Raw genomic sequence first — 23,824 nt, forward strand, 5'->3', positions numbered from 1 at the left:
GTGTTGAAAATCTAGATCATTCGGAGAAGTATTGCCATCTCAACAGTGTTATATTCTCTGATCCATGGACATGGGATATTCTTCCTATTATTTAGATCTTCAGTAGTTTTTTTTAGGGTTCACTCTTTTTTTTCTTGCCTCGATTGGTTAGGGAGAAATAAAGAGCAAGAAAAGGGATGGCATCACTCCAAGGCCTTCACTCATCTTTATTAAAGATCGCCAGTGTCCAAATAGCCAAATCCCCTCCCAACCTCATCCCTTTACTTTTTTCTAAAGATTGGCACCTGAGCTAACAACTGTTGCCAATTTTTTTTTTTTCTGTGCTTTTTCTCCCCAAAGTCCTCCAATACATAGTTATATATTCTAGTTGTGAGTGCCTCTGGTTGTGCTATGTGGGACGCCGCCTCAGCATGGCCCGAGAACTGGTGCCATGTTCATGACCAGGATCTGAACTGGCGAAACCCTGGGCCACCAAAGTGGAGCGCGCGAACTTAACCTCTCGGCCACGGGGCTGGCCCCGTTAATTTTAATCTCCAAAGATGCAAATCAAATTTTGGGCAATAAAAAAAAGTTTAATGGTTATTACTACTAGAAATTAATTTCAGGGAAAATGTAGCTAGAAGAGGATGTTTCTCCACACACCTCAGAATGCTTGCAGTTCTGTAACTGACATCCCTTTGCATGTATCCACATTCAGTAATGACCATCCAATAGCGGTGAGGCATAGTTTGTAAATTTTAAATATATGAAAGTATGTAATCATTTTTCTGTGTCACTATGCGATTATCATAAGCATGCATTTTTTTTTCGGTACAACTTCTTTTCTTTTTTTTCTTCTGTCATTTTACCTTTTGACCCCCTTCAACTATTTCTCCAACCCTCTCACCACCTCTGGCAACTACAAGTCTGTTCTCTGTATCCCTGAGTTTGGTGGCTTTTTTGTTTGGTTGGTTTTTGGGTTATTTTAGACTCCACATATAAAAGAGATCATACAATGTTTGTCTTTCTCTGGCTGACATTTCAGTTAGTGTAATGCCATTGAGGTGCATTCATGTTGTCACAAATGGCAAGATTTCCTTCCTTTTTTGGCTGAATAATATTCCGTTGTACATGTATACCACAATTTCTTTGTTCATTTATCCATCAAGGGACACTTAGGTTGTTTCCATATCTTGGCTATTGTAACTAAAGGAGCAGTGAACATGGGGTACATGCAGTGAACATATGTCTTTTTGGGTTAGCATTTTTGCTTTCTTTGGATAAATACACAGAAGTAGAATTGCTGAATCACATGGTAGGTCTATTTTAATTTTTTGATGAGCCTTCATATTCTTTTCCATAGTGGCTGCACCAATTTACATTCCCACTGACAGTACACAAGGGTTCCCTTTTCTCCACATCCTTGCCAACATTAGTTATTTCATCCTTATAGATCTTTATTAATTTTTGATGCTGTTTTGCTGTTTTCAGAGTATTTATTTTCTACTTCTTTTATTAAATTTATTCATATTTTATTCTTTTTGATGCTATTGTAAATAGATTTCTTTGGTTAACTTCATTATCAGATTGTTTATTACAGTATGTAAAATACAATTTATTTTTATATACTGATCTTGTATCATACAAATGTGCTGTACTCAATTATCAGTTTTAACAGATTTTTAAGTGGATTCCTTAGAGATTTTTATATACAAGATAAGTCATATATGGGGCCAGCCCCGTGACCAAGTGGTTAAGTTTGCCGGCTCTGCTTCGGCAGCCCAGAGTTTCACCAGTTCAGATGCTGGGCACGGACATGCCCCCTGCTCATCAAGCCATGCTGAGGTGGCATCCCACATGCCACAACTAGAGGGACCCACAACTGAAAATACACAACTATGTACCGGGAGGCCTTGGGGAGCAAAAGGAAAAATTTAAATCTTTAAAAAAAAAAAAGATAAGTCATACGCAAGTGAAGATAGTTTTACATCTTCCTATCCAATCTGAATGCATTGTATTTCCTTTCCTTGCAAAAGTGTTCTAGCTAAAATCTCCAGTACATTGTCAGATAGAAGTGGCAAGAGCAGATATTCTTGTCTTTTCCTCATGTTTGGGAGAAAGCATCCAGCCTGGGGCTGGCCCAGTGGCACAGAGGTTAAGTTCACACATTCTGCTTTGGCGGCCTGAATGTTGGGAGGCCTGGGGTTCTCTGGTTCAGATCCCAGGTACGGACCTATGCACCACTTATCAAGCCTTGAGTACCAAGCTGGCCTGACGGTCATTGTGCCTGAGAGTGACCAAGGGATTTTGGAACGAAAAAGTGATTTAAATTACTGTGGCACCATCTCCAGATTTCAACCAAGGGCAAGGGCAATCTATTCCACAGTGGGGATTTTTATAAGACTAGTGGGGAAGAACAAAGTTGTTTATGATTCACACAAAGGAGTCCATCCTTATCAATGAACCATTTGTCCTAATTTCATAATAGGAGGTGAAGTGTGCTCAGTGGCAAAGCTTGGTCTGAGTCAGGCAGCCTGGTAATGAATCGAGCCCCCTCCTGACTGCCTGTGTAAAGTCAGACACGTCACTCAGCTCCCCTAAGTCTCAGTTTCCTCTCTTATCAAATAGGATCATGCTGCTGCTTCCCTGTTAGAAGTCTGTGCAGGTGAAAAGGAATGAGCCAGTCCACCTGTGGTGCTGAGTGCAGTGCCTCACACTTAGTAAGCCTCCCCAAAGTGCCTTTATTATCAGTGTCAGCATTCCTGTCATATCTGATGTATCCTCTTTGCTCCAAGATGGTATAGAACCACTCTGTGCACCCACTTCTTGGGTGCCCTTCCTTCCTTAGGGAAGGCAGGCCCCAGGCTAGCTTTCAGATCTGGCTCATAATAAACTCATCCCAATTTTGATTTATAGGTTGGTTATGGATTATTTTCATTGACAAGATATATGTTTGTATTTTAAAAAATATTTTTTTCATCGTCTGACTGAAATATTGACATTGTGTTTGAGGTAGAGGGAGAGAGAATCAACCAAATTGTTCTGTCTAGTGGGGAAGGCATGAATTGCCGGAAACTAATTATCACAGTGTTTATTCAGTGAAGATTTCAAAGTAAGGGAAAGTAAGCACCCATAAAAGAAATCAAAATAGTCATTACAGGACTCTATTAGAAGCATTATCTCTGACCCCTAATAACCAAAGGAATCCTGAAGAAAAGGAACAAAGCTGGAGGTATGACACTCCCTGATTTCAAAACATACTACAAAGCCATAGTAACCAAAACAGCATGGTACTGATACAAAAACAGACACACAGACCAATGGATCAGAATGGAGAGCTCAGAAATAAACCCACACATCTATGGACAGCTAATATTCAACAAGGGAGCCAACAGCATACAATGGAGAAAGGAGAGTCTCTTCAATAAATGGTTTTGGGAAAACTGGACAGCCACATGCAAAAGTATGAAGTAGACCATTGTCTTACACCATGCACAAAAATCAACTCAAAATGGATTAAAGATTTGAATGTAAGACCTGAAACCATGACACTTCTAGAAGAAAACATAGGCAGTACACTCTTTGACATTGCTCTTAGCAGCATATTTTCAAGTACCATGTCTGACCAGACAAAGGAAACAAAAGAAAAAATGAACAAATGGGACTACATCAAACTAAAAAGCTTCTGCACAGCAAAGGAAACCATCAACAAAACGAACAGACAACCTAACAATTGGGAGAAGATATTTGCAAACCATATATCAGATAAGGGGTTAATATCCAAAATATACAAAGAACTCGTACATCTCAACAACAAAAAACCAACAACCCAATTAAAAAATGGGCAAAAGATCTGAACAGAGATTTCTCCAAAGAAGATATACGGATGGCCAACAGGCATATGAAAAGATGCTCAACATCATTAGCTATCAGGGAAATGCAAATCAAAACTACAGTGAGGGGCTGGTCCCGTGGCCAAGTGGTTAAATTCCCATGCTCCGCTTCAGCGCCCTGGGGTTTCGCTGGTTCCAATCCTGGGCAAGGACATGGCACCACTTGTCAGACAATGCTGAGGTGGCGTCCCACATGCCACAATTCGAAGGACACAACTAAAATATACAACTATGTACTGGGGGGACTTGGGGAGAAAAAGCAGGAAAGAAAAAAACTACAATGAGATATCACCTCACTCCAGTCAGAATGGCTGTAATTAACAAGACAGGAAACAACAAGTGTTGGAGAGAATGTGGAGAGAAGGGAACCCTTGTTCACTGCTGGTGGGAGTGCAAACTGGTGCAGCCACTATGGAAAGGAGTATGGAGAATCCTCAAAAAATTAAGAATAGATCTACCATATGATCCAGCTATCCCACTGCTGGGTATTTATCCAAAGAACTTGAAAACACAAATGCATAAAGATACATGCACCCCTATGTTCATTGTAGCTTCATTCACAATAGCCAAGACTTGGAAGCAACCTAGGTGCCCATCAAGGGACAAATGGATAAAGAAGCTGTGGCATATATACACAGTGGAATACTACTCAGCCATAAGAAATGATGAAATCTGGCTATTTGTGACAACATGGTTGGACCTTGAGGGGCTTATGCTAAGTGAAATAAGTCAGAGGGAGAAAGTTAAATACCATATGGTCTCACTCATAAGTAGAAGATAAAAACGACAAACACATAGAACAGAGATTGGATTGGTGGTTACCATAGGAGAAGTGGGGAGCGGGGAGGGTAAAAGGGGTGATTAGGCACATGTGTGGTGATGGATTATAATTAATTTTGGGGTAGTGAACATGATGTAACCTACACAGAATTCAAAATCAGAGTGATTTCCAGGAAACCAGCTTCTACACTATTATTTCCCAAATAGTTCTTAAAGGGAAGATGAAAAACAGATAATGAAATGGAAATATCTTCTCCATCTCTCAGTGCTTGATGCTGAATACCCACAGAACTTTTCTTCCTGCACTGGATGGGTGACTGAGGGATGATTCCACTGCCCAGCAGTGTCCCCCTCATACTAGTTGAACATACTAGATGAACACTAGTTGCAAACTGGGCCTTCCTTTCTCTCTTCATTGAGATCACTTGTGGTTCTTTGTCCCTGCCCCTCAGTTTCCATCTGTCCGATGGCCTCCAGGGATCCTTCTGTCCCTGGGCATGGTGGAATTACTGCTGAAGTTCCAGGGGACTTGGGTGGGGCTCTTTGCGATGATATCAAAGGTGAGCATGTCCTCAGGGAATTGGGAGAGGAAATGTTCACATATGGTATCTGTGCAGACTATACGGAGAGGATGCCTGTCAATGAATGTGACCGTCTAGTATCATAGACTCAACAAGTGATATGATTATTAGATGCAGCCCAGTTTTCTGATGTCTCATTATAGATGGATTAAATAGTGTAGCCACAAGAAAGGAGTGGATCACGACCACAGAGAGTGATTTAACTATGGGTGAGAAAGAGTCCCTGCTTATATTTTCCATGGGATACAAATAGTTTCATGTCAGAAATGTTTTCTAAAGCTAACCATTCTGTATACCCAGAAGTCATTTTTCTTCTGAAGTGATGGCTTGTTTTTGCTTCCTATGCTCTTTTTCTGAACCTGATTGAAGTTCTAGTAGATGCTCACCTAATGCCCTCCTGGCGTCGGTGCCTGTGTAACTATTAGGTAAAACTATGTCAGACCCAAGTTGTCAGCAAAGATCAACATGGAGAGAGACTAATTCATGCATATGGTGAGGTGAGTTTCAGTTGTGTGTGTTTATAAAGACGGATCCGGGAGTCCCCTCCCAGCACTACCTTTCAATGCTAACGTCCCTGTAGAGGAGGAGTTCTGGCTGGCACTGGGCTCAGACACTAATTTCAGGTAGCTGTGACTCAGGGACGAAGGGGCAAGGTCTGGGATCTGGCAATCGGGCAGCGCTGGGCAGGTGGGTGGGGCAGTTCTCCGCAACCCCCAGAGGCAGCCACTCGTTCAAGCCACCTTGGGATCAGGGGCGCCTCCCCTTAAGTTCCCCAGGTTACTCTGCTGCCCACTCTGTCCCGCTGTGACCGGTAGCGACCACGGGAGTCGTAGGGGGAGAGGGGTGGCCGACAACCCAGGAAACCTAGAAATGCTCAGAGTTCTGGCGGAGTCAGGGTTTGGGGGAGGCGTGTCTGGCCCAACGTGGACTTCCCTTCCCGCTCCTGCCGTTAACGGTCCTGGGGCTCTGCCGCAGCCCCTGTCACCCTGTGACCTGCACTGGCCGTGGGGGTCGTAGGAAAGACTCAGGGGACACAGGAGCCCTAGGAATGGTGAGTGTGCGGCCCCGGGGTGAGGACGCGGGAGGAGGGGCTGGTGGGAAGCGGCGGGGCGGGCCCGGCCTCCCGCGGTCCCCTGTGGGGTCTGCGGCCCCGAGTCTGCGGTGGCGCCGTTCGGCCCTCAGGTCCCTCCGGCCGCAGCGTGGGGGCGTGGCCGGCAGCCGGGCCCCGGGCGTCCTGTGGTGCCTGCGCGTGGCGACTTGGGCCGGAGCGTCTCTGGGCCGCTGTGCGCCCGCAGCCCCGCGTGTCCCAGACGGTGCGGGGCCCGCGGGGGGGCCTGCAGGACAGTCGGGCCTCGGTCTCCGGGGTCCGTGCGCGGAGGGGCTGCGGTCTGTGGGTCCCCAGGGCCTCCTTTCTCCTCGGAGGGGACCCGTTTTCTCCTGAGTTTCCTAAAGGTTTGGGGAGCAGGGTCTCCAATCCACGACCCTGTCCCCCCAGCTCTTCCAGGACCGACAATAAATCCCTCAATTTCCAGATCCCTCCTCACGTTCCCGAACGCCAACTTCCCGTCTCCGATTCCCAGCATCGTTATCAACCACAAACAGACCTGATATTTTAGTTGTTTATCACTTTTCCGTAGTCAGTGGGCGGCTCTTTTAAGAGGGTTTATTCCTCGTTCGTGGATGTTTTTCTTGAGAGAAAGTAGCGCATCCCCCTGGAGGCGCGTGGTGCGAGCTCCTCCCGCCTCTCCTCCAGGCTGCGTCCTGGGCGCGGACGCGCAGCTGGCAGTCCTTTGCTGCAGGTTCCTCTTGAGAAACTTCCGGGCGATCTGTCCTGTGAGCACTGCCCCTCCCTGGGGTTTGTCAAATGAAAATATATGGTCACTTAAATTTCGTCTCAGTTTTCCAATGAATAAAAATTTACTTAATCAATACAGCTTGAAAAACAATATAAAATAGCTCCAAAGAGGGAGAAAAAGGTAAATTTTGGAAAAAATAAAATATTTCAGTTTTTCATTGCATGATTTAAAAGCTTTTTTTTCTCCCCTGAGCGTCATAGTAACATTCTGAGGTCTGTTCTTTTATTTTGGGTGAGTTCAAATGGATTTCCAGAGCTTATGTTACCGAACGAGTGGGTTCACCTCCGGGCAAGTTAATTCCGGCTCTCCACCAGAGGTAGTTGTTTCACAAAGTAAGGTAAGTTTGGGGCAAATAGGAGACCATGTGGAATCACTTCCAAAGTCATGGCTTCCCTGAGCAAAGGGAAGCAGGGACATTTATTTGGGATGGGGAATGAATATTCAAAAGGGAGAGGTAGGTATTCCATTGCGCAGGCTCAGCTGGAAAAGTGCTTCCCTGTACACTGCAGGCGATGGTAATAAGGCCTAAGGTCCTCCTGGAGAGATCTTATTATTAAAAATAAGGCAAAGGTCATAGGTGTAGCTCTCATGGTGAGGCTTGGTCTGGTCCAGGGTGGTTGGTGATGGCATCTCCTTAACTTAACAAAAGGAAAAAGAACAATTTGGAACAACAGTTAAAATACCCAAACCCACTCTTGAGTTCCTCGGGGTAACTAATCCGGACACTTAGACATGTAGACCTGATGTGTGTTCAAGTAGGATTAAAAAAATTGCTCGTCACAGAAATAATAATTAATTAACATCTTGTTTTCCAGAATGCAATACATTCTTGTGGGGTTTCTTGTTGAGCCTGCAAATTGCCATACAGTTTTCTTCCCTCATTTTCATATAAAGACTGGTTTGACTATTTTAGCTGGATTGTTCAAACACTGGGTTTGTGTATTTAAAATATGAGTGGTGGTCCAAAAAAACTCGATTGGGAGGAGAACCTAAGAGCAGTGACCCAAGCTAAGGCTCCCCGGGCCTGCAGAGGGAAGGCCTTGCAGGCCCAGTTGTCCTTCCTGGGGAGCCTCCCCGTGCAGGTGTCCTACTGCTCACACCCCCATGGAAGGAGCCTCTCTCCTGAGAGGAGCTGCAGAGCCCTGGAAAGCTGGGGGTGCACGTGCTCCTGGGGTGGGGAGTGACACCCTTTCTGAGGTTATCCCTGTGGTTCCCTTGGGCCTGTTTCTAGACATAATTGGAGTTTTGCATCCACAGTGTAGGTGCACTCAGAGAGTAACTCGTTTACACTGAGAAAGTCTGTGAGAGTCAGGAGTTCTGTGTCCTGGATTAGGGCCCATTCATCTGGGGTCCATTTGGGTCAGAACCTTAAACTGGATCCAGCTGAGTTTCCTCACTGTGAGAAGGGAGCCTGAGAGAGGGAGCATGTGCACTGTTCCCTGGGGAGGGGAGGGTGTGTGGGGCTCCCAGAGCTCCTTCCTGTGGCTGCTCAGGTGCCCTCCCCTCCTTCTCCAGGGACTGACCCCCTCCAGGGCTTTATCTCCACCAGGAGAGTCAAGAACACGGGACCTTCTGACCGTGGCTTTCTTTCTGTCCTGTGGGAAGCAGGCTGCTCCTCTGAGCTGATTCCGGTATTTGTGTTTCTTTCCTTTGGATTCCTTTATCGATGGACTAGTGTGGCCCTTTGGCTCTAGTTTCCCTTAGCACTTGGGCCCTGAGATTGTAAGTTGATGGAGAGATAGGAGGTGAGCAAAGCAAGAAAATTGTGAAATCAAATAGAATTTTTGTTCCTTTTAGGCAAGAGAAACTCAAGATATGAGATAAATGTATTAAGTTTTTGAGCACATTTTTCATTTTTAGACCTGTTTTTGTGTGTGCTTGTCCCTTGAGAACATAGAAATTTAAAAGGCTAAAGCAGTTGAATTCCTGTTTTAATTAATGTGAGGGAGAATACTGAAAGCTTATGTAAATCTTTGAAAATCCAATACATTTAAGGGGCTAAAGTCAAGTCCCTCTTGCATTATAACATGCTGCTTATTCCTGAGAACACCCCAGTGTGAGATACAGGGGAAGGACAAACTAGGATGTCCCATGTCCTTGTAGTTAGAAAGAGATTTCAAAATTTTCACTTTGTGGTTTGCACTTTTGTAACAGTATTTAAGGGAATTAAATCTTAGAATGGTTTCCTATGTACAAAATTTAAAATTAAGTGAAAGACTATTAAATAGTAAAATATAGTTTATGTAAATTTCTATTTTTTAAAATAAATCTGTAAGGTAGTCAAGTCTAACCTAAGAAGACTCACGGCCAACATATCCTGGTCCCCTCCAGCACTGTTACTCCAGCCACCGCCAAATGCAGTTTTGATTATGTTCTGAGCCTGCTTTTAGTGTTTCTTTATATAAAAACAAGTAATCGCAAGGGCATATTTTCCTACCCACATCTGTCCTTGTAAGGAGCAGTCAGACTCCACATTTTTGGGTGACGGCTCACAGCTTAAGCCTCACTCATCCTCTTCCCCTTGTGCCCCCACCTGGACAAGCTGAGGAGAAGCCTGGGTGCTCTCTCCTCTAGAGCAGGCAGGAGATTCCCACCACCCCAGCCCCTGCCTGTGTGCAGAGCTCTTGCCCCGGCCCCACCCCCAGGCCCAGTGAAGCCCCAGGCCAGGCTCCATTCCTTGCTTTCTGAGCCCAGTCAGAGCTGCTTGAGAGGCTGGCCCTGCCCTCCCCTCAGACCTCTATGATGTGAGTCCTAAGCCTTTTCCTCCCCTCTGTGTGTGTGTGTGCGCGCGTGCCACCCTGGCATCAGTCTCAACAAGGGAACCACCCCTCTGCAGGGACCATAACAGTTGGTGCCCTGAGCAGCATGTCCAGACGTGACCCCACCCGTGGGTCTGTCTTCTCTTGCTCTGACTTGCTCCCCTGCTCTGCTGCCTGGTGGCGGCATGTGCTGTGGGCTCCTGTTTGCTGGGGAGCTCGTGCTGGGAGCTGTGCTGCCCCGTGTTGCATTGTTGACCCACCAACCTCAGTTCTAGGTTCAGCTGAGCAGAGCTGGCAATCTTGAGACTTTATAGGCATTTCAGAGCAGGGCTACAGGATTGGGGCCTCCTTACATGAGTCCTGGGTCAATGTCTTTGTCAGGATTTATCTGTGTGTTAGAGTGAAGCTGTGACAGAGGCTGGATTGGCCCTGACATACCCCAGGGATTGGGATGACACAAGAGGACTATACCCTGTGTAAGAGGTGAGTCCATCACTGGTCACTCCTGAAACAGCTGTCATTTAAAAAGACAAAGAGACGAGAGGGAAAGGGCAGCCAGTAGATGGCCGGTGGAGTCCACGCCCTAATACCAGAGGACTTCCCAGGACCCTTAAGTACCTCGGCTGCTGCTTCTGCCTCTACTACCACAAAGATCCTGACCCTGGGGTTTTAGGGGACAACACCCATGGCACCCCTGTGGCACAGCAAAGGGATTAGTTCAAACCTGACTTGAGTCCAGGGACCTTAAACTCACTAAAGCACCTAGTTGTCATCGGGGAGGCTCCTAACCCTGGTGACACTGTTTTGAGGCTCTTGGGAAGAAAAACATATAAATACCAGGGTAGAAAGGACACCCCTTCCCCTGAAGTATATCCACTGACCAAAAAAACAAAACAGGGAAGGACAAGATAGAGGGAACAAAAGAAAAAAATACTGAAAGAAAGGTCCACAGTTTGACCCAATTAGAAATCCAAATATACTAAAAATTTATGTAGCAGAACAGATAGAGGTACACTGCTTGGCTTCTGGGCCTCTACAACACAGGGTCTGAATTAATTTTGCTCTCTGATGTAATGCACGAATTCAGAAATCTTCAAGCAGTTAATCAACACTAGGTCTGAAATTACAGTTATACCTGGGGTCCCACTAAATTTAAGCAAGGTGTCCCTGATGATCTTCAGGGCATTAATGAATATAATATAGGAGACAAATAGGACAAATGTTTCTCCTTAACCTTCAGAACTATGGTTTTAACCTAAATTCTCCATAGTCATAGCATCCGTGGTCCTAAAGTATCCAATGATGAGCTAGAAAGCTCGAACCAATGATCAAGAATTAAAATTAATGGGCCAGCTTGGTGGCAGTGGTTAGGTTCACAGACTCCACTTCAGCGGCCCAGAATTTGCTGGTTTGGATCCCAGGCACAGACCTAGCACTGCTCATCCAGCCATGCTGTGGTGGCATCCCACATAAAATAGAAGACGATTGGCCACGGATGTTAGCTCAGAGCCTGCCAATCTTCCTCACACGCACAAAAAGAATTGAAATTAAATCAAGTCTTTGCCACTTACAAATTGGCTTGATAAAATGGAACCCCATGACCTTACCCCACAAATAAAGTAGCTAATATGGCCCAATGTAAATACACAAAGCCTTGAAAAATTACCATATGCAAAACCTGTTTAGTAAAGGGTTCATTATTCCCAGTGCTTCTCCTTTGAATGGTTGAATTTGGTTTCTTCTTAACCTGGAAAGGATGAATGACACTTCACATTGGTTTACTGCAAACTTCAGGCTGTGGTTGCAACAAACAGACATTTATACCCTGTCCCCAACATAATAGAAATCACTAACTCCATCCAGTCAGCGACTGGTAAACATTCTGCTGTCACAGATTTGGCTAGGTCTCTCAGCCTTTCAGCCTCTCAGCTGCACTTGGCCTTCCCCTCTGAAGGGACATGATGCCCCTTTACTGGGTTATCCTCGTGGATCTTCCACAGCTGTGCCCTCCCACAGTCATTGCAGGCAGGGTCTGAACTGCATCCTGGTGTCTCCAAGGACACAGGTACAATGTTACATTAATGGCATGTCCTCTGAGGACATTCAGGACTTACAAATATTGAAAAAAGGAGCTCACAAAAACTGGATGGGACATTGCTGCTCATATGATGTGAGGTTCTGACAACTGTTAAATTTCTGGAGATTATTTGATAATCTGAGACCTGCTCCCTCCTGACACTATGAAGAAATAGCTGTTGTTCCCCTCATAGCCACAACACCTGCTAGGTTCTTTTGTTGTTCCAGAGGTAACATATTTCTTGTATACAAATTTTAATTGAGCCCTTTTGTGCTGTTACGTGCAAATCTGCCCACTTGAAAGGGTGCCCCCAGCACAAAATGCTGGAGATTCTTCAAATTGTCATACAACCAACACTCCAGTTATTGCCCTCAGAGACTCCTTCACTACAGAGGCCTCAGTGACCATCTGGCATGCCTCCTGGGGTACCCATGATGGCCTTAAGTTGTCCATGGGCTTCTGATGCAAGAATCTGCCCTAAGCCCCATGCTGCATGCCATTAGAGCTGCAATGACCTCTACTTATGAGGCCATCCTGAAAGTAGATGGCCCTGAGCATGGGACCATCTATCCAGCAGTCCATTTTGCCTTGGGACCTGGAAGCAGCACTCCAAGAGCTCAGCATGGCTACAGAGACCCCCTTGAGACATGATGGAGCCAAACGTGGGCCCTCTGGGATATCCTACCTGCAGGAGGGGGTAGTCTTCCCTGTCCTCGGTCTCCTGCCAGGTGCCATGGTGTTGGAGGAGGTCACCCCTTTCCCAGACCCCCAGGCTCCCTGGGGAGCTCCTTAGGACTCCCTCAGTGAAAAGCAATGGGAGTCCATAGACTTTGGGGATGACATCACCGCACTCATAAATGATGGAGCTCAGGCAGAGTTGCTGCCTTTCATGTCTTAATTGGAACATCTCTGTTTTGTTTGTTTGTTTGTTTGTTTTTGAGGAAGATTAGCCCTGAGCTAACTACCGCCAGTCCTCCTCTTTTTGCTGAGGAAGACTGGCCCTGAGCTAAAATCCATGCCCATCTTCCTCTACTTTATACATGGGACACCTACCACAGCATGGCATTTGCCAAACGGTGCCATGTCCACACCCAGGATCTGAACTGGCAAACCCCGGGCCACAGAGAAGCGGAATGTGCGAACTTAACCGCTGCGCCACCGGGCCGGCCCCTGGGACATCTCTGATGAAGGACTGGACCCAAGGGTCATCACACTGACCATACATCAAGCAGTCATCTTAGCACCGACCAACACTCGTCCCCATCTGCACATGTTCACCACTCTTGGGTGATTCTCAAAGGGTTGCCCTTTGTGGTAAAAGAATTCCAGGAATGTCTTGCCTTAGTCACCCTCACTAAAAATCAAAGTACAGTATTTGGCATTTTCTTTTTGCTGCTATTCAAACTGAGACAATATATACCACCATTAAACCATGGAGATCCTCCCAATTAAAGCAAGAGGTCTGTTCATCTGCACTGTGGTAACCACCTTGAATTTATTCTGTAAGTACAGTGATAACTCTGCATGTTCAATGTGATCTCTCAGTGGAAACCCCAAAGAGAACTGTGGATGTTTAGAAGGTAGTCATGCAAGGAATAATTGAGTTGACAGATTGTATCATTTGGAGTAATTTCCTATTTTAGTATGAAAGGAGATATGGGAAATTTTAATGTCTTTTTATAGCAGGAGGAGCTGGAAGCTTTTTGTTCAACAACCTGCAAAGCCCAGGAGCCCATTTCCTGTTCACAGATCTCATTTCCATATGCCTGGACTTCCAGCACATGTTGTGGAAGAGGAGCAAGGAAAGTAACAGCTGTGAGTTTATTAAAGAGCAAAAGAAATGCAGTCTTTTCCATTTTTTAGTGCTGAGTTGTGTATTGGAGAGGTTTAGTAGAAAGGGTACCCCAAGAGTGTTCCTTTGGGGTGATGGAGTGTTCTCCATCTTTTAGTGGTGGTGTTACTATACATTTGTGAAAATTCACAACTACATTTAACATAGTATATATATATATATATATATATATATATATATATATATATATTCAAAACAATTAATAGAAAACAAAAATGCTTCCCCCTGCTGGGAAAATGTTAACTTCTCCTGAACCTTGAATTTTACATGTGCAACACCTCTTTCCTCCACCTTGGGATCCCTCTTGGGAAGAATGAAGGACTGGGAAGGAGGATTCAGTCCCCAACAGGCCTTTGTTGCAACCTCATCTTAATTGAGCAAACTCCCCCTACGGCTGCACCTGCCCTCAGCTCAGACTCATAACTAGGAGTGAAGTGAGGGCTCCCGGAATCTGTCTTTGAGTTTAAATCAGGTTCGTGGACAGATCTTTGGAAATACTGTGGTTCTGAAACATGCAGGCATCTCCCACACTTCTCCCCAAGTGGGATCTAATCCATAGGCATCAGCATCATGTCTTTCCATTGCAGTCCTGAGTCCACTTCCAGCCGTATGTTTCCCAGCTCAAGGCAACCCTGTGCCTGCCTCCCGGCAACATCTTTGGAAATCCACGACTGTCCCTTCTGAAAATTTCTCTGCAGCACAGCAGGGGGCTGTGAGGTGAGAGGGTGGAAGAAGCAGTGGCAGAAATCATGTCACGAGCACGTGCCCCTGAGCTCCAACAATCCCTTAATTATTTTCTCTACTTGCTTACTTACAAAAGACCTAGAAATTGACCAATTTTGGGGAAACAATGGCTCTAGCATCTGACCAAATCACAGGCACTCCATGGTGTCTCCCTCCCCAGACTCTGACAGCACAGAGGCTTCAGCAGCCTCCTCTCTTGCCTCCCAGAGGCTCTCAGTCACCCCTGATGGCCATAAATTTCCCGGGACATTCTGGTGCATGAAAGTTTTCTCAGTCTGGTGCTAAACACATTTAGAGCAGCCACTGCTGGTGACAGACGCAGACTTTCTGGAAATGGAAGCTCTCACGGACCCCGAGCTGATGACCCAGTGCAGACAGCTTTCCGCTTTCCCTTGGGTTGTGAAAGGAGCACCCATCGGTCTTGCTTCACCACACAGGCCTCCTCATTGCAAAGATATTTGTACCCACAGGATAGAGGCAAAAATGGGACCTCTGGTGTCCCCCACCTGCAGGAGGAAGTGTGTTCCCCTGTCCTCTGAGTGATGCGATCGTCTTGGAGGAATCACCCCTTTTCTAGACACATTGGACACTTGGGGAGTTCCTTGGGATCACATGAGTGACCAGGAGAGTTCATATACTTTATGGACCGTGTGCCACCAACGGAGTCCACTGGAGAGATGCTGTGTTCTGTCTCCAGATCCAACAGGCCACCCATGAAAGAAGACAGCACCCACACATCAGCTCAGTGAGTCAGATTCTGCCATCATGCCAGAGCTACAGGATGCCCTGGCCAACAGTCACATCTATATAGATCCTGTGGCCATTGCCAATGATCTTACAATCTGGTCGCCCCAATAGCTACAAGAACTCCTTATCCAAGGTGGCCCCCTTTGGGGTAAACACTTTTAGGAATATCTTGCCTCACGATTACCCAAGTATAAATCATTGTTACTCTTAATTTTTTGCATATTAAACCTCAATCTGCAAAGGCTCATTTCAATGTTGAGGGCGATAAATTGAGTCAAATTTCTGAGACTCATACTGACTCCTCAAATCTTATGGTATTAACCGTGGCCCTGTGAGCCCGTGTAATATGAACTCACTGAGGGGCCTCTGTCCCAAATGTCAAGGCAGAATGCAAAAGAATTCCTTCCTCCTCTGTCATGGCTAATTTAGTGACTGACCAATGCACCTGATATGAAAACACATGCCTCTGGTAATACAGGCAATGCAATTCATTTCCAGGATGGGGAAGGGGTCCCTACAGCTGATGGCAAATAGAATTTATAAGGCCCCTCACCCTCTCTGCTGGGTTTCTAGCTATGATTGGACCATGTTAGATACTCATATAGACAAATTACTTACTTATCCTATCAGTCATGTCTCTGCTGAAGCCAAAATGCAGGACTTCCCACGATATTATGATGTGATCAACTCATTTCTCCAAATATACAACACTGGGCTCTTCAAAAAGGCATTCAGTGGGGGGCTGGCCCCGTGGCCGAGTGGTTAAGTTCGCGCGCTCTGCTGCAGGCAACCCAGTGTTTCGTTAGTTCGAATCCTGGGCGCGGACATGGCACTGCTCATCAAACCACGCTGAGGCAGCGTCCCGCATGCCACAACTAGAAGGACCCACAACGAAGAATATACAACTATGTACCGGGGGGCTTTGGGGAGAAAAAGGAAAAAAAATTTTTAAAAAAAAGGCATTCAGTGGAAGTTTTACCACTTTCAGAGCCCCAGGCTACAGCCCTCATAGAAGCCAGAATGGCCTACTTAGACAAAACTTGCCACCTTCTCGATGGGTCTTCCTGCTGTTCAAGACATAGTTTGATTCGATCCCCAGCATTTAGGGCCCATTTCTTTGTTCTGATCATGAGGTTTGATGGCACCTTATAAGTAGAGGCCTTTCTATACCAGACATTCCTGTCAAAATGGTCACTCTCACAGGTCATTCGTTTATTGTAATCGTGCCCACTGCCCACCACTATTATATCCAACTCCTGGGTCTTCCTCCTAACATCACCTGTGCTCTGTACCCCAGATGTCAATATTTCATTTTGGGGCATCCACCTTCAAAACCCCTTCTGGCCCATCTCAACACACGTGCTATTTTCCTATCAGTTGTACTCACATTCTCATTGTAGTTGGTCACATGCACTGACCTGGGCACATATGATGTAATTCAACAAACTCACATCATTAATGCCAATCAAGAAATGTTTAAAACACTCAAAACCCATGTACTTGACAGCTGGTATTTCATAATGTTTCTAGGAAGGAAAACTTCCTGGCAGCTGTGGTCCTGATGACCAATTGGCTTTGGACTGTCTATTGGCCAGCTAGGGAAAGTACACAGGAGAGCTGCTTGTGGCATGTGGGTAGATGACCTTAGCAAGGTGCCACCAATAACCCCGCAGTGAGACAAACAATTAAAAATCAACAGCAGGGGCCGGCCCCGTGGCCGAGTGGTTAAGTTTGTGCGCTCTGCTTCGGCAGCCCAGGGCTTCGCCAGTTCGGATCCTGGGCACAGACGTGGCACTGCTCATCAAGCCATGCTGAGGTGGGGTCCCACATGCCACAACCAGAAGGACCCACAACTAAAATACACAACTCTGTACTGGGGGGCTTTGGAGAGAAAAAGGAAAAATAAAATCTTAAAAAAAAAATCAACAGCAAAATTAAATAAACAAATTTAACAACAACAAAATAAGTAAACAACAATATTACTAAAATAATTGAACAGGGCTCTGGAAACCTACTGATATATTTTCCTCAATCTCTCCAACACCTTAGGATGACTGGATTCAAATGTTTCTTTGAGCTTTCTCTATCTTAATTATATGTTGGTTATGATTTTCACATAGCTTTTAAAATTCATATTCAAAGAAGCAAATATTCAAATTCAAGTTCATTTAAATGAGATGGGACATCATTCAGTCAACAAACATCAAGTGAATTTAGTAAAGACACTGACTCCATTTTGATGTTTGACTGTTAATGGGCTTTAGATACCCGCGCGCCCTGCCCAGCCCACAGTGGGTAACAAAGTTAGGATGTTGACACTTGCCCCTTTTCTTGTGTCAGTGGGTAGGAGGGTCAAACCCTGAAAACCTGCAGCCTCTACCCCTACACACCTTAAAGGGCCAATCTATTGTCCTTTACACTAGCCACCTCAACCGGCTTACCCTTGCCCTACTCCCCTAGAAAGTTCTGTGAGTAATAAACATTTTCCTACTCACTCGATGCATGTGGCAACATCTGACATCTGAACCCACTCTGGGTAGGGGGTTGATCCTGCTCTCCAAAGACCAATGACAAAACAGAAGGTAACCAATGGAAAATGTCTTTTAGGTGACAACAGGAGTTCAGGGCAGAGAATTTTTAGAAGATTAGGATAAGACTTCCAAATGCAGAGATCCCAGTATGACAATGTCTTTAGACACATTAGTCACAAAGAAAAACTTTGAAACCGCTCACATGTCACTAGCGGTGGAATCAATAAGTGAAAATGAGATACTCTCAAACGGGAGAACACAGAGCAATGGAAATGAGTGGATGGTTTCTGTTCTCATATGTAAAGAGCTTGGAGTTACTCTCATCTTCACAAAAAGAAAAAAGCTGAACAACCTGAAAATCAACACCTCATATTAGATAACATGACATATTTGAGGTTCAGGGTAAACCAATGCCCCAAAAATGAGAGACAGGCGAACACAGAGAATAACTGCTTCCTGGAGCCAGCGACATCTAGGAATATGTAGACTGTAACAGAAGAATTGCTGGAGAGACAGTCTGGACTAGCTTTAGAGGTAACAGCTCTAGTGGGGACAGTATTTGTGCCTACCCATTGGCACAAACAGATATTCATAATTTACGACTTTTTCCTTCAGGAGCCCAACCAGGTTCTCATAGTGAAGATCAGAATAAACTAGTTCTTGCCTCATGCAGGAAATGGGGGAAAACATTTTGATATATACACAAGGCATTTTGCTGTCTGTAAGGCAGACCATCTCTCAAAGGAAACTAATGTGCAAAGTCTTCTCTGATTGGGCAAAGTGCAAATAGATACCTGCAGTCACTTCAGGTTCCTCTCTGACAAAAGTGGAAGAAATATAAGTGCTAAGAACTTGTTCTGAAGTTCACAGTCCTGGGATTGTTTAGCAAGAAAATATTGCAGGCTTCATTGTAACAGAAGAGGACATGTTCCCTTTCAAATCCCTGACACCATATCAGCAGGGCCCCAGGATACAAACAGTGGATGAAAACAGAGCTGCAAGACACAGAGTCTACTTAAGACTGAGCTTCTAATGAAACCCAAACACACCAGGGAGATAAGTACAAGGACACTGCACACAGAAGCCCCTGACACCTCCAGGGCAGCAATTATTAAACATGGTCTGACTCCTATTTAAGAAATCATAACACCTCACACTAAAGGCCTATTTACCTAAAATCCTATTACTTCATACATCCTGTCTATGTTTCAAACAAAAATTAGAGGGCATACTAAAAGAAAGGAAAAAGCACATTTTGAAGAGAAAAAGCAATCATCAATACAAGTCTCAGGTACGACAGAGATTTTTGAAAGACCAGACTGAATTTAAAATAGCTCTTAATTTGACATAAAGCAGACTTCAGAACAGAGAATATATATGATAAGCTACTTGTATTAAAATATATAAAGACTTTTTACAGCTGAATGATAAAAAGTTAAATAGCTCAATTTAAATATGGCAAAGGATGTGCATACACATTTTCCAAGGAAGATATACAATTGTCCAAGGGCATATAAAAAAATGCTGGACATCATTGGTCACCACGGAAATGCAAATCAAAACCCCAATGAGATATCACTTCACAACCACTAGGATGGCTAGAATCAACACGTGAGATAATAACAAATCTTGTTAAGAACACATGGACAAATTTCAACCCTCCTACATGGGTGGTATGAATATAAAATGGTGCAGCCACTCTGGAAAACAGTCTGGCAGTTCCTCAAAAATTAAACCTAGAATTACCATATGATCCATCAATTCTTCTACTAGATATATGCCCAAGAAAAATGAAAACAAGTGTTTGAAGAAAAACTCTTATATGAATTTTATAGTAATGTTATTTCTAGTAGCCAGAAGTTGGAAACAATCCAAATGCCATCACAGGCTGAATAGGTAAACACAACATGTTTTACTCATCCAATGGAATATTATTCAGCCATAATAACAAGTAAAGTATTGATACATGCTACAACATGAATTGCCCTGAAAAAAATTATGCTAAGTGACTGAAGTCAATCACAAAGACCATATATTTAATTATTCCATTCATATGAAAGACCTGAAAAGGGAAATCCATAGAGACAGAAAGTAGATTAGTAGTTGTCTAGGGCTGGGATTGGAGGAGGAAGATGAAAAGATTGGGAATGATAGCTAAAGAGCAAAGGAGTTTCTTTTTGAGGTGGTGAAAATGTTAAAAAATGCGGTGATGATTGCATATATCTACAAATATACCGAAAATAATTAAAGCATACATTTTAATGGGGTGCACTGTACAGTAAGTGCATTATATGTCAATCAAGTTATTCAAATAAATAAGTAAATCCCTTAAGAGTTTTGCAATCCAGGTTCTTAGGCATATAAGAGTTTCCAGGTTAATTAACACATTCATCACCTCACAATGTTATATTTTGTGTTTGTGTGTGTGTCTGTGTGGTGAGAATTCTTAAGATCCACTCTCTTAGCAAATTGTAACTTTACAATGCAGTATACATATATCAAATCATGTTGTAATGGGCTGAGGGCTCAACACTGGCGAGGATCAAAGATCAAAATGGAGCCAGACTCTTTATTACAGGGGTCGCATTAAGTGACTACATTTCTAAACAAGGGTTAGAGTTCTATGAGTGGCCTCTGTTAAAAGTGACTCTTTAAAATGGAGCTGGAGCTGCCTTTCCAGAGAAACTGCCTTGCTGTCTTGAAACTTGGACTGGGCCAAACTTTTGGACTGGACCAGTTCTTTACAACTAATTGTTTGAGAAGTTACCAGAGAAATGAACATTCTGATCATAAGACTGAAAATTTTGGACTTTCTGTTTAAAGATAGGGTCAGTAATCAATTATGTATAGCCAAGGACAACTTAGCTTATTAACACACATAGAAATTGTTTTTCTTTTCCTCCTTCTTTTCATGTAATTATCCCCTTGCTTTTCCTCATAAAAGCCCTATTCTTTCAACCTGTAAGTGGACACTATTTGGGTTTCTACCTGAATCTGTGCTCCACAAATTGCAATTCTTTGAGCCAAAATAAACTCTCTGCCTCTTAAACTGGTTTCTTTTTTTTTTTTTAAGGTTGACATGTGGTGTCATATAGTGTCGGAAGTGGGATCTGAAGTGATCTCATCTCTGACTGGAGTCCTCTGGAACTGCGTGCAGTACCTACACAACCTCTACTCATGGCTTCCACAGACTGCTGTCTCCTCTGACTATGAGTCCTGTCAGGCTCCACTTCCCTCATTTTGGTTGAGGTCATTGCTTTTCTTTGGGATTTGGCTTCAACTGCCCAGCAGGAGATGACTGTCCCAAAGCTGGCTCACAGTTTTTGCCGTTCTGAAGGGTTTCTCTATTTGGGCTGGCTCAAGGCTATTGCGATCTGGAAGGCTTTCCCTATTTGATGAGTACTCTAAATTAAAGGGGAACCCTTCCATAGGGGTTCCCCTGTTGTCATCCTTGCTGCATGCTTTTCTTTAACATGGGACTCTCAATTTTTGAAAATTTCCCAAAAATTCCTCCCTTGGAAACTCCAGCTGGGTTTATGTTTAAAAATTATGGCCCCTTCTTCTGTAAATTTTTATCTCAATGGACTGAAATTACTAAAGATGATTTAAAATTACAGTGGCCACTTTGGGGCTCCTTTGAGCTTCCAAATTTATCTTTTTGACCCTCAAACTTGAAAACCACAGATTTTAAACCAAACAGGTAGAATGGAATGCTCTTTCTTGTTTTGTTTTGAGGAAGATTAGCCCTGAGCTAACATCTGCTGCCAATCCTCCTCTTTTTGCTGAGGAATACTGGCCATGAACTAACATCCGTGCCCATTATCCTCTACTTTATATGTGGGACGCCTACCACACATGGTTTGCTAAGCGGTGTCATGTCTGCACCTGGGATCCGAACTGGCGAACCCTGGGCCACCGAAGCAGGATTGCACACTTAACAGCTGCGCCATTGAGCCAGCCCCTGGAAAGCTGTTTTAATTGGCATTAACAAGCATCCAAATGGTGAGAGGAATCTAAAACTGCCTCTTTACAGAATACTGTCTCCAGATTGACTGAGAAAATTTCCAAATTAGAAAAGGGTCATAATACTCTTTCAGCTCCATCTCTTTCTCAATCCTTGCCTTCTAACCAACACCCAGCCCCCTCCCCTCATCTTCCCCCACTATGCTTCTCTGGCTGAGCCTCCTTTTATACCCTCGGGACTCTGAAGTCCCTCTTGATCCTCACATTAAACCCTCATCTCAAGCCCCTATCTCTGTGTTCCCCTTCACTTGTCGACTCTGCTTATTGCCCCCTATAACCCCTGGACAAAAGCTGAATTAAGAGTAATAACTAAAGAATTTACCAAGGTCTCAGAGGAACCCTATCAGGTGACCAAAGAATTTAATATTGTCATCCAAACTTAACACCCTGGTTTCTCTGACCTTTACCAATTAATTCACCTCCTGGTTGGTGAAGGCCAAGCCCAATACTGGATGCTAAAGCAGGATGGACTAATCTCATGGATGATTTTAATTGAGTCTTTCCAGCAAATAGGGACCCTGCCTATTAAATGGCAATAAAGTTACATGAAGTTATTCCCCAAGCCTCCCCTAAATCAAGTGATAGGAACAAATTTCAGGCTTGTACTCAAAAACCTGATAAACCTGTTCATGATCACAATAATAGGCTCCAGCTTATTTTTAAGGAAAATTCTGGGCTTCCTGTAAACACCAACTCCACTAAAATTGCCTTCAACTTAGAGTGACATCAGCAGCATGGCAGAGTGAGTTGTTCCCTCTGTCTCTCCCCTCTAAGTTACAACTAAACAGACATCCAATAACCAACAGAGGATTCCCTGCACAACACAACAGGATGCCTGAGAGATCCATGCAGCTATACACCTGAAGATGACTGGACTCCTGGGAAGCAGTGGGACTAGGGGAGCAGAGCCCTCCCCCTCCCTGTTGGCAGTGATCCAGGTCACAGATCCTCACACAGCAGCTGGTGCAACTCTGAGTGGAGGTGAGGGCAGCCTGCCCTGCAGACAAATGCTTTCAGAGTGGTAGCCTGACCTGCAGGTACCACCTAACATAGTGGCCCCACCTGTGAGAATGCTCCCCACTGAGTGGCAGCAGCTCAGCCCACACGAAAGGTGCCCCACCCACCTGAGCATGACTCACCTGCCCACCATGCAGCAGCCCAGCTGCAACCCAGCCACAACCCACCCACTGAGTGCAATGGCCCTGCCCACACAAGCACAACCCACTGAGTGGCTGTGGCCAGCCTGTCTGAATACAGAGTGGCCCGACTGGCACAACCAGGAGCAGATGGGGTGGGAAAAGAAAACACAGCCCCTACTGTGCCCCCAGCTGTGGCAGGTAGAATCTGCAACCAGATATTTCCACAGATGCGCTGGCAGAAGACCAATTCATCGAACACCATGAAGAACTATAATAACACTGCAGAACAGAAGGAAAATGACAACTCTCCAGAAATCAAACCTGAAGTCACAGAAGATTACAATCTAAATGACAGAGAATTCAAAATAGCTGTCATAGAGAAACTCAGTGAGTTACAAGAAAACACAGAAAGACAGTTCAATGAGCTCAGGAATAAAATTAATGAGAAGAAGGAATACTTCACCAAAGAGATTGAAGCCTTTAAAAAAAAACCATACAGAAATTCTGTATATGAAGAACACAATTAATGAAATAAAAAATAATGTAGAGGGGCCAGCCCAGTGATGTAGTGGTTAAGTTGGCATGCTCTGCTTCTGTGTCTGGGGTTGGTGAGTTCAGATCCCGAGTGTGGATGTACACTCTGCTCATCAAGTCATGCTGTGGCGGCATCTCCCATACAAAGTAGAGGAAGACTGGTACAGAGGTTAGCTCAGGGCCAATCTTCCTCACACACAAGTGTAGAAAACATAAAAAATAAAGCAGACCTTATGGAGGATAGAATTAGTGATATACAAGTAAAAATCTAGAATCTTAAAAAAATGAAGAAATTGAGAAATATCTGACTCAATTAGGAAAAGCAACAT

Source organism: Equus asinus, chromosome 20 (genome assembly GCF_041296235.1).
Source record: "Equus asinus isolate D_3611 breed Donkey chromosome 20, EquAss-T2T_v2, whole genome shotgun sequence".
Classification (NCBI taxonomy): Eukaryota; Metazoa; Chordata; class Mammalia; order Perissodactyla; family Equidae; genus Equus; species Equus asinus.